We start from the raw sequence: 10,946 nt of genomic DNA, 5'->3' as shown, positions 1-10,946 counted from the left end.
AAGTAGGGGGAGAAGAAATCAACAAAGGGGAAATGCAAGTCATAAAAGATCAAAGTGAAGAGGGTAAGGTAAATCGAATGAGGGAGCTCATGTGGTTTGTTGGGAGTGTGGTAATAAAGGTCATTTCAAGAAAGATTATCCAAAGAGAGGGAATGGGAAAGGGAAGGAGAAAGTTCAAGATAGTGACGAGAGGGAGATGCTGCAACAACAAACCTGACATTCCGATGCTTTGGTGGTAAGCATGGGTGCTCCAAAAGAGTTGTTTGGGTGGTCGGGATCATGGGTTTTGGAATCAGGTTCTTCTCATCATTCCTTATCATGCAAGGAGTTGTTCTAGAATTTCAAATCTGAAAAACTTGGAAAAGTCTATCTTGCGGATGGCAAGGTAGTGGAAGTCATGGGGTCAGGTGATGTGAGTGTGAAACTCACTCATGGTAGCCTGTTGGAGTTGAAGGATGTCAAGTTCATCCTGAGGTTCAAGAAGAGCTTGATATTTGTGAGTAATTTGCCACATCGGGTCGCAAGATTGTGTTTGATGTGGTTCTTGGAAGATTGTTAAGGGATCTATGATTATAGCTCGGGGAACAAGAAGTGGAACCCTTTACACCATGGGAAGAACAGGAAAAGAGCCCAAAATTAGGACGGAAACTTCATATAAGGTGGTGTTTGGTCGGTAATCAATCGATAGTGGGCAAAAGGATTAGAATCGTGGTAAAGCGGTGTCTCGGTGGCAAATTGACATGTAAGCGCATGAGGTGAAGGTGGCACACAAGGATGTTATACCGGAAATCCTAAGTGGAGCAAAGGGTGTTTTATTAGGGTGGGACCAATGTGAGTTTGTTTCTAGAACAATGAGATGCTTTTTTGGCTAAGGTGGTGATTGTTTTGTTTGGGTTTGACTAGACTTCAATAGGCTTCCTCGATTGGAGACGAAGTGGTTATCTTACTTGGTTGATGAGGATGAGATCATCATTTTGTTGTAGTTGTCTCTTAGATGAACCGACCTCCGGGGTAGAAGGTTGTGCAGGTTCATGTAGTGATGGTGCAATGATTTAGAGGTTTCTTCACTAGTGGAAAAAATCTCATCTAATCCGATCACAATCATGCTTATTGATCTGGATTGGATGAGCCCGCAACGAGTAGGAGTGACAAACAGATCCGGTCCAAAATTGGATCAGTTTGTCACTAATTGATCCGGTTATCTTGCAAAATCACATCAGTTTTGGGAGTCATGAAGCAAAAAAAAAAAAGTCTGCCTTGCAATGTAGGTTTGCAGCAACAAGTAGGAGTAGCCAACGAAAACCAAAAGTCAAGCAAATATACACGTCTGCAGCAATGAAAATTTGAAAAAATTCAGATCTAACAAATATTATAAAAACTAAAAATGAATTCAATTGTACAAATATTATACAAATTCCGATTTTATAGCATATATTGCATAAATATTTAATAAAATTCCGATTTTACAGCATATTGCATAAATATTAGTAAATATTGTATAATTACAAATTTAAATTACAACGAAATACTGAAAACTAAATTACAAAACTACACACAAATTACAAAATAATAAAATAACAAAAATCAAAAAATATTACATAAATATTTAAAAATATTTAAATACAAAAAAAATTATAACGAAAATGAACAAAGATTATTCCACAGCAAAAGCGAAAACTAAAAATCAGAAATTACAAACTTAAAACAAACAAAAAAGGAATAATATTTCCTTATATCTAGAAACTTGGTTGGTGGTGGCTCGAATTCTTGTAGGTGGTGTCGCGTTGGCTAGATTGAATTGTTGTTGTGGTTCGTCGTTGTGGACCAAATAGGGAGGAGAAACGAGGGAGGAGGATTGTGGAGATGGTGGTGTTGCTGATGGTGTCATGGTCTTCGTTGGTGACATAGTGGGTGGTAGGCCTTTGTTTGTGGCGTCATGGGTCACGTGGGTGATTGTGAACGACATTGGTGAGAGAGAAAAGAGGAAAACCAGTGGTCGATTATTTGTCTTTAGGGGCGTCGATGTTCGTGGTGGCCACTAGGAAGTTTGCAGATGAGGGGATGGTATGGTGAATCTTAAAGTGGGAAGTTTACAGATAAGGAGATGGTATGAGAGGAAAAGAGGGATGGAATTGGCCACTGGGAAGAAGGATTGGTTGTTGTTTTTGGCTGGATCGTTGAGGATAGAGAAGAGGGAGAGGGGAGAATGGTGACTCGGTTGAAGAGGAGTGGAAAGAGGGAGGAGGACAAAGGGTAAGATAGGGTTCCATTAAATAAGAAATGGGTGAGCCATGAGAGAAAGGAGTTCATTTACCAAAGAAAACTGGGCCAGGTTGCGGTAGAATACGTTGGGCCTTGAACTTATTAGGCCACTTAAATGATCCGATTAGAGGCGACAAGATCAGTTAACCAAATCCAACTCTCCTCTCAACCGGATCAGTTTATTGGCCCAAAAATTTCCGCCTTCAAAAATTTGCATTAACTGGTCCAATTTTGTGAAAACCCGGTCAGTTTGTTTGTGACATATGAGGTTTTTCCACTAGTGCATAGTGAGAATCAAATTTGGTGTAGGTTTTAATGTCTTTGTATTGGAGTTTGTGCAAACTTCAATGACATTTCTTTGGTTTAGGGAGATGTGTTATCATGGGGATGCTTTGTCTAGGTGGAAGCATGGTTGTGATGCTTGTGTTTGTATCTATGTGGGAGCATGCGTATGATGGGTTTGAAGAGATGTTGGATCGAGGTTGGTTGAGACCTTCTTGTTGCTTCCTTTGATCCAAAGGAAGCTGGATTAGTTATGGCTAATGTATGGAGAGAGATGATGGTGATAGTTTCGGACATTTATGGAAGGATGTTCTCTTGCTTAACCAATCTCTATGTAGGAGATTGTTGGGTTGTGGTCTTGTGGAGATGGTGAAGCATTAAGACACAAGGAAGAAGGCAAGAAGAAGAGAAGGAAGTGTAGTAGCGCCAGTTGCTTCCTGGGCGGGCAGCAGCAGGGCCCATGCTAGCGCTCAAGTGGCCCGGACGTTGTCCCCTGGCGGGCACTTCTTCACTCGGGCGTGCAATTTTTGCAGAAAGGAGGCAGGAACTTCCAAGAAGTCGGCCACCAGCGGGCAAGCATTTTGCATATTTTTTGCAACTCAAGTTTTAATTGTGGCTCTTGGATTCTTTTATTCCTAGGTTTATAGATATCCTATTTTATGATTTTAGAATGAGTTCCACTCAACTTCATTATTAAAACTTGATATCTTATCTTTTATATGGTTATAGGAGAGAGAGTGAAAGTTTTTAAGAGAGCATTGTTCTCCATTGATTCCACGGTGCAAGTTTGTGGGTTTTTCTCCAGAAGCTCAGGTTTCCTACGTTAATGTTAGTGCGTTCCTTGTTTTTCCTTTTCTTAGTTTGTTTGTTTGTTGTATCAATTTCATGATTCTTCTTGATTATTGTTAATTGCATAATTAGTTAGCACTTGTTTATAAATCACAACACTGGAGGGCATGTGCAAACCCAATGTCAAATTCTTTCTTTGGCTTCTCTAGCATGATAAAGCTCCCTTCCCCCCGACGCGCTCGTTTATGGATCCGAAAGCTCTCCCTTGATCTTTGTTTCCCTAGATGTTAAGGTCCGTTTGTAAATGTGGTCGACCTTATCTGACTGTCGAAATTTTTTGGAGATTTGCTTCCAGCCTGAATTTCCTTCCTCTCTTAACTTCGGCATGATGTTCATTGGTTGGCTAGCCCAAAACATGGCCAATAGTGTTGAGGCTAGAGGCCTTGTGTAGCGCGATATATTTCCTTACCCATGTCATGAGACTGAAAAAAATAAAAATAGTTGTGTCTTCCGTAATACACCCCCATCCCTAGCAATGTCATTGTTAGTAGGGTAGTTTATCATGCAAAAAAATTTAAGAAGCCCACTGCCTCGAGAACTTTAGCTAGTTAGGGACACTTCATCCCCGAGATGTCATTATGATCCATGTTGACGCTTTCTTTGTTAGCATTCATGGCCCAACTAGGATAGTGGAATCGAAAAAGATGATATGGAAAATTGAAATCTAAACTAGGTAACGATTTACACTAACTATTCTTTTTTACCCCCATCTGCCTAGTTATTATGTGCCTCATTATATTGCGAATATGACTAACTGTGCGGCTTGTGAAAAATCATTTACTTGGATTACTATTCTGACAAAAAGAAATATAATCAACGCATTTTATAATGTTTTAGATTCATTGATTTAAGTACATTATTCATAAGTTACACATTTTTAATACAACCCATAAAAGTCCTAGATTGCCAAAGTCAAAATCAAATTTAATAAGTCCACAAGTATCAACAAACTAACAAGATAATAGTCAAACTTCACGAATCATTGGCCCCAAAATTATTCCAAGCAAAGAAAGCAAATAAACAATTGTCAAAGAGTAGTTTCCCATAATATAAAGGAAATTTAGCCAAGAAGATGTATTTCAAACATGGCGCCAAAAGGGTTTTGAAATGTACAACGTGGAAGGCTGGAAGCCCTAATTGTCACGAGACTACCAAAGGTCTTAATTAGAAGCTAATGTCAGCCAAAAACAACACAATAACAATTTTTATTTTAAGTTCTTTTTGAATTTTAATCCTATTTTAGTGTAGAATTAGCATGTTTTAGTGTAACTTAACTTGACGTTTGACACAGTTACCAAAATAATTTTATAGGTTGGAGGTACCAAGCTAAGGGTAAGCTAGTACTAAATCACGTTAAAGTTGGTACCAAAATTTTCACTTTAATACATATACTGAAGTGATTCTTACTACCAAAGTTTATTTTGGTACTAACTTGACTACACTTACACCAGCTTACATTGGAGTATTCAATGAGTTACCAACACCTTTTCATAGCAAACTAGTTATTAGGACCGGGATATCCTCCAGGTAAGAAAAAATTTCATTTATTGATATAATACATTATGATAATAACACTAAATATAACTTAGCCTAGTGGTTAAAACTTTAGTGTATGTACCTAAGGTCTCGGGATCAAACCCTATACTATGCAATTTCTTAATTTTTTTATTGTACATGGATTACATGAACTAAAACTCCCTAGGTAGAGTGTCACGTAGCACAATTTCTTATTTTCGCACGCCTTTTAATATATTTGTATAGATGCCTCATTTTTGTTACTTATTTACCTCCTACATTTGTAAGTGCATTGGGAGTATTACAAATTTAACTCATTGTCATTTAAATATAGTAAATTTTATCTTTTAAGTTCATCGGTAATCTTCTCATGTCCAGATTACGGGTTTTTTTTTTGGCAATACTAGTTTAAAAAGAGATGAAATTGATAAGTTAGCTAAAACTAATAATATATTAGCTGAAATTGGTAAGGTGCTGAAACTGATAAGGTAGTTAATTAGTTTAACTCTTTGGCAAAATTAGTTGACGAAGTTGATAAATTATTTTTGAAAAATTAGTTATTATCGAAATTTTAGAAAGGTTTTTCAAAATTTCAGTCAGCTGATTTTGATAAGTTACAATTTCAGCTTATATGTTACCTAGCCAAACTCGCCACCTCATGTGTCAAAGTCAAATGTTCTTCCTTCCCCGCTCCCTCTCACTACTAGAAAAAGTCTTTTTAACGACAAACAAATTCGTCGTTATAGGACCTAAAAGTCGTCGTTAAACCTTTTAACGACGAAAAAAAGTTGGTCGTTTGTTCGTTGCAATAGCTTCCGTCGTTAATAGTTTTAACGACAATGTTTGTCGTTAGTTTTTTTAGTCATTAACAATGATATGTCCACACGTCGTTAAGCAATAACGACAAATATTCTTTCGTCGTTATTCATTTACAACAAACAACCTATTGTCATTATTGGATATTGAATGGCAACATATTTATAAGTAATAACGACCACATAATAGTGAAATATTGTGCTTAAAATATACCAATATAATTCCAACAAGTACTTCATATAGATATAACTATATAAGTGATAAGGACACGTTTTCACGTGTTACTTTAATTTGTTCAATGAACATGTATATAAGATTAGAAAAGATAAAAACTAAAAATAGAAATAAATCGTTAACATAATATCAATTGATTTTAGTACAAGCCGCTAGAAACATAAATGAGTTTGAAGATCTTTCAAATAGTCATCTCATCCTATAAAGCTTTAAAACTACATAAATCATTCCTAAGTTGTCGATGATGTGCATGGTTGTTTTCTTCTTCATATACCTAGAAGACAATACAAGTTAACAATAAGATTAGTTCATGTACTAAAATACATACACAACAAAAGATAAAGTTAGTATATATTGACAATTTAAGAGCAACATAAGCCATGAATTAAGATCATTTGTAATGCAGCAACAATAAAAGAACCATGAACAAAAATAAATAACTAATTTATAGAAATTCAAATGTGAAATTTGGCAGAGTTTCCTTTGTAAATTGGATAACATAAACTTAACCAATAACAGATAAATTAAAAACCTGTTTCAAAACCACAAATACAATCCCAAATGCCAAACATATACTCAGAATGGTAGCAAATTCATATCAAAAGTTAACCAACACTTCCCGTTGAACAATTTTTAATTAGTAGAGAGAAACAAATAAAATCCATCATTCACGAATTCATGATCATGTCTCTTAGGTGCACATACCCTACTCGACTCAAGTAAATATATAATACAGTATATCATTTCCACAAAGACTGACTTTGGATTCCCAACAGTTATGGGCTAACTTTTGAGACGCCTAAACATTCAAAGGATTTCTCAAATACCAAGCATGATATATATAATAGGCTCAAATAGTGGATAAAAGAACTAAATTTTAAGCTTGATGCATATAAACAAGTTGATGATTTAGTCAATCTCTTTAACTTAATCATTTGATATATATCAGGAATTTCCTAGCAGCCTATTCAACTTGCTACACAGACTACCAAACAACTATGTTTTGGTTGCTGTATAGGCTGCCAGGCAGCTCTGTTTTACTTGCTGCACAGCTGCCAGCAGCTTTGTTCTACATGTTGCATAGCTGCCAGCAGCAGCTCTATATTACTTTCTTGCACAAATGTCATTCTGCTAGCTGCCAGTGGCTCTGTTCTTCTCGCTGTACAAGCTGCCCAGCAGCTCTGTTGGCTAAAAAATGGTGTAAAATAGTTGCAGAGTGTGTGTGCAAATATGTGTAAACACACTTTCATAACTATGAATCTATCACAATAACTGTGTTACTAGTCACTTCTCAATGCAAGTTTTGTTGTGATTCATGAATGACCACTTATCTATCTGACTCTTAATAAACTAATTAGGTGCACAACAAGAAATTTTAGACTTCTAAAATCATATAAGCCTAAACAATATGCAAAACTTGCAAAATGGTTTCTCTAATCGATGGCACAATCCACTGTTCCCAAACTGCTCTAGCAAAGGAAATGAAAGCCTGAAATGTTTGTTAACCATAGGTATGTCAACTTACACAAAAGAAATTTAGTTTATAACCTTTGATACTAGTGTCAACATGAAACAACCATAGCAGGCTGCAAATCAATTGTATTTATAACGAGTTTTTTTATAAAAGACCTCCACTTTTGCTTACCCACTGCATATTCATTTGAGTTATTTCATACAATCAAAATATGAAGTCCCAAAAGTACCACGTTTTCTGCTTCCTAGATTTTTATTAGCATAATAGATCAAGATTACAAACTTAATCAAAATTCAAACGTGTGTTAGAATCTAATCAATTGGACAACTTCAAATATCGACAAATAAACTTAAAAATATGTATTAGAAAGATGTGTCGTTTCGTCATAATAACAATAATTATTATTATCATCTTGATTCTTAGACTCCCTAATCAATTCTCTCACTCTTTCAATGATATCTAAAATTATTATTAAGTCATGCTTTATGTAATAATCATTATATCAATTGATAAAAGTTACAGATGAATGTATGTAAATTCGTTTCGCAGTTGTCATTCTACACCTCATACTATCATAACATTACTTAACTATAACTTAACTTCTTTTAAAATTCTTTATCAGATTGAAGTATGATGATTTAAAGGAACTAATATTAGAACCTCATATAATTTAATGTTATAAACCCCTGCATCAAACAAACTATTAGATGATAAACCCCCTGCGATAGTAATTCTTTCTATTTCTCAAACACAATATTCAAAATTAAAAGTTCAGATTTCAAATTTAAGAAAAACTTCCAATAATTGAAATGACTTCTAATTTCCCAAACACTACCTAATAGAAAACAATAATTAATGTTCACCAAACAATTGATATTGAATTAATTTTTAGAATTTTATTTTCGAATTTTTGCTTCAAGGAAGTAAAATGAATACAAAGAAACACTACCCGAAAATTGCAATTTAGCTAAAACCCACATCCAAGCACAATATTCAATCTAATTGAATCCAATAAAAGATTAAAATTAGCATATAAACAAATAAAATCGATGCAATCAATTTAGATACAGTAAGCAACATTAGAATTAGAAAATTTAAACATGTATGGTGATACTAACTTCTTAGGATTGAAAATTTCACTCAATAACTGGAATATACAAAAAATTGAGTCGAATTTGAAATTCCCAAATTCAAAAGTACTTACCAAATAACTTGGTTGAAATTAGGTCGAAGCAGCGAAATTCAGTCGGCACAGCAAATTCAATTCAGTCGTCGATCGAATTCAGTCGTTGAAGCAGCGGCTTGCAAGTTGAGAGAGAAGCAGTTTCAAAACTTAATTTCATGTTGAAAGCGATTTTTTTTTCTAAACAATGTATGTTGAAAGAGGAGAAATGGAGCGAATAGGTTTCATTTTCAATTTTAAAGAAAAATTTTGCTCCTCGATCTGGCGCTCTAAGTGCTTAATTACGGTTTTTTTCTAAAAAAATGAAGTTAGTATCAGGTATTAACGATGAACTTGATATAATTTATTTTTCTTCTCAGGTATTAACGAGAGTTTAGCAACTCATAATATGTACTAGACCTTATAACAACGACGATCGCCAAAAGTTCTCGTTAATGCATACATATATCAACGAAAATTTCACTTGGTCGTTATAATGTAGTCGTTAATAATGCAGATTCTAGTAGTGTCTTTTTCTACATATGCGGTGGCGGGCGGAGCGCTCTATATGACCAGCGGCGGGTTACCAGAGAAGAGGGAACAACTTCTTTATCCCTTGCCTTGCTCCATCTTCCTTTTCTGATTGAAAGTAGCAAGCCTCTTCACTACTAGTACAGAGGCCAAATAAAAGGTTGCTCATCCAGCCCAGCGGATCCATTGTTTATGCGGCAGTGCGATGGAGCTGAAAAACGTAAGCCCCTTTTTTTTGCGCAACGCAATAAAGAAGTCTAACAGTTTCTCTCGGCATCTGTCTTTTCTTTTTTATTTTAAGTCATTGATCTTATATCTAAAAGAAGGGAGACCCTCCCCACCCCAGTATAATGTCCTCTCGAAAATCGGATACCTTTTCGTTTTCATTTCTCCCATTTCTTGCGTCTGTCTCGAGGATCTGAAAGAGCTCGAACGAATGTGAGAGGAGCGAAAAGCGTTTTTCGTTTTTGAAATGGTAAGTAGCGGTCAGAGGGTGGCAAAGAGCGGAGAGGGGAGGTTTCGAAGAATTTGGAGATTTCTGAGACTCTCTTTGATATCAATCACTAAACTAAAGAAAGTTTGAAAAATCATAAGAGAAGAAAGTATGCTTAAGTCATCGCTTCAAATCCGATAACGCTTTTCTTTTTTTCGTCGAGATTGGGTTGGTCTTCAGTGTACTTTCGTACAAGATCGAAAAGGGCATATATCTAGTACTTTACTAAATACATGCTCTGGACTTGGCATTTGTTTAGATAGCATATGAACTTCATGGCTTGCTGGCTGAACTTGCATGATTTTACCTTCGGACGTATAGAAAGCTCATTTCAGAAGCCTTGAAAAGAACATGAATTGGGCCTTAATCAAGAGCTACTAATCGGTTCCGCATAAGCTACATTTCGTGGGGGCGGGAGGACATAGATAAGAAAAATGCAGGGGTGGTGGATGAAGCAACAACATTGCTGTCATTTTGACCATGTAAAATTTTATCTTAGGTACTTCTCAGACACCACTAAATCTTTTAGCACCTTATCAGTTAAAGAATCTAAAATGTTTCTCCAAATATAGCCTACTTGTACGTTAGCTAGATAATAGTATATACTTTCTCCGATTTTTTTTTACATGTCACACATCACTTTTTAAGCATGCCAATACAAAAACTTTGGGTACATATATCTCTAATTTTTTATTTGTAAAAATTATAAAAAATACATATTAAAAAAATACATATCAAGACCAATCTAACAAAATCCTACATGACTATATTTTTATTTACGAATAAATCACAAACGATGGTCAAAGTGAAGTTTGTGAATAGTGTAAATATCAAAGTGTAACATGTAAAAAAAACGAAGGAAGTACATTTTTTTAAATTGGAACTACATATACATTTCATAAAATAGTGCTTGCAAAATCTACGGTAATAAAAGGATTTTGCTAAATTACGCCATAAAATTTCCTAGTAATGCCCTAAATACAATATTTTTATACTGTATTTGTATATTTCTATTTCTTCTCTTTCACCTTTTCCTTTCCCATTTCCCAACCACCACTGCCAGAGCTGCCGCTGCCAACGCCACCACCACCATCACAAGAACGTCGCCGCCACCACCATCACCAACGCTTGATTTCATTTTCACCATCATCACCTTCTACCACCCCTCCTCCTCCTCCTCCTTTCTCTCCTCAAATACCTCAAAAATACCAAAAAGGCAAAAATGGTGGCTGCAAATTCAGGAAACAAGTTTCTAGATTTTTAAACTCAAAAAATGAAGGCTTTGAAATTCAGGAAACAAAACAGCGCAGGGGCATCACCCTCTTCAC

At 35.5% G+C, this 10,946-nt stretch overlaps 1 long non-coding RNA gene across 1 annotated transcript; it reads right to left on the bottom strand.

Moving 5' to 3' along the window:
• Window positions 1-6,048: 6,048 nt before the first annotated feature.
• On the bottom strand, window positions 6,049-9,009 carry LOC125491905 (uncharacterized). Its single transcript, XR_007268474.2, has 2 exons — window positions 8,637-9,009; window positions 6,049-6,232 (listed from the first exon to the last, which is right to left on the bottom strand). It is a non-coding gene; the product is annotated as an uncharacterized LOC125491905 (long non-coding RNA).
• Window positions 9,010-10,946: the final 1,937 nt, after the last annotated feature.

This window comes from Beta vulgaris, chromosome 1 (genome assembly GCF_026745355.1).
Source record: "Beta vulgaris subsp. vulgaris cultivar EL10 chromosome 1, EL10.2, whole genome shotgun sequence".
Lineage (NCBI taxonomy): Eukaryota > Viridiplantae > Streptophyta > Magnoliopsida > Caryophyllales > Amaranthaceae > Beta > Beta vulgaris.
Note: the sequence above shows the minus strand (reverse complement) of the source record. Positions and strands in the feature narration are given on the sequence as shown.